The sequence below is a fragment of the Propithecus coquereli genome, unplaced genomic scaffold (genome assembly GCF_000956105.1).
Source record: "Propithecus coquereli isolate 6110/MARCELLA unplaced genomic scaffold, Pcoq_1.0 Scaffold160, whole genome shotgun sequence".
NCBI lineage: Eukaryota > Metazoa > Chordata > Mammalia > Primates > Indriidae > Propithecus > Propithecus coquereli.
Genome location: NW_012140525.1, coordinates 3,721,400 through 3,722,999, shown reverse-complemented (window position 1 = coordinate 3,722,999; position 1,600 = coordinate 3,721,400).

Below are 1,600 nucleotides of genomic sequence, written 5' to 3'. Positions count from 1 at the left end.
CATATATCAGCAAGGAGAATTTGAGAAAAACATATACTAGGATTTTTAAAATTTTTCTCAGATGCAATATGGCAGTATGATGAGTAAGAGATAAAAGGAAATTATAATTTATATTGTGGGTGTATCTTTTTTTTTTTTTTTTTGAGATTGGATTTTGCTCTGTTACCCCAGCTGAAGTGCAGTGGAACGATCATAGCTCACTGCAGTCTTGAAGTCCTGGGCTCGATTGTTCCTGCTACCTTAGCCTCATGAGTATGTGGGACTACAGGTTTGCACCACCATCGTCTGCTAATTCTTTTTTATTTTTTGTAGAGACAGCGTCTTGCTATGTTGCCCAGACTGATCTTGAACTCCTTGTCTCAAACAAGTCTCCCACCTCAGCCTCCAACATACACACACATATAATATATACATTCATTTTATAATGTAGCATGTGTTATTTGTTACTGTAACAAAATAAAAATACTAAAGAAAATGTTAAATTAAAACCAACAAAATAGTTATAAAAACACTAAATGTCTACATAATTAAGAAAATTAAAAATACTAGATAAAGAAAACAAACAAAAGTAAATAATACAAAACCTAAGAGGAGTCTTGGCTGAATGGAAATAAACTCTGTGTTCTGGGTTAAGAAGTCACATATTTTAAATACTATTTCTCCAAAAATTCACTTATGAAATTGTCTCAATTTGGAACTTAACAAGAATGCAATGTAATATATACAAGAATATATAATCTTAATTTTCATAATAATGTCAACTGTATCCTGAATCATGATATCAAATTAGTGCCTATACATTATACATTGCAGATAAATTATATGGAATATGGGCCGGGCGCGGTGGCTCACGCCTATAATCCTAGCACTCTGGGAGGCCGAGGCGGGTGGATCCCTCAAGGTCAGGAGTTCGAGACCAGCCTGAGCAATGAGCAAGACCCCGTCTCTACGAAAAATAGAAAGAAATTATCTGGACAACTAAAAATACACATATAGAAAAAATTCTCCGGGTGTGGTGGCACATACTTGTAGTCCCAGCTACTCGGGAGGCTGAGGCAGGAGGATCGCTTGAGCCCAGGAGTTTGAGGTTGCTGTGAGCTAGGCTGACGCCACGGCATGCACTCTAGCCCGAGCAACAGAGCCAGACTCTGTCTCAAAAAAAAAAAAGAAATGCAATATGAATTATATCTCAATAAAGCTGCTATTATTCTAGGCAGGGAGAACAACATATGTAAAGGCTCAATTTTAAGAGGGAGGGTGTCCCATTCCAAGAAAAGAAAGAAATTCTGTGTGGACCACAGTGAAGAAGAAGTGTCACACTAGATGAGGTACGAGTATCAGCAAGTGCTGCGTTAATGAAAAATTGCATACTTTATTAAGGATTTCGGTTGATAATCTCAAAATTAAATCCACTAACGTGTTTTAGCTTGTAGAAGGATACTCAGAATGGAGGTTCACATAATCATAGTCATAATCGTGATTCTCGCTTTATTTATTTATTTTTTTGAGACAGAGTCTCACTGTGTTGCCCTGGCTAGAGTGCCGTGGCGTCAGCCTAGCTCGCAGCAACCTCAAACTCCTGGGCTCAAGCGATCCTCCT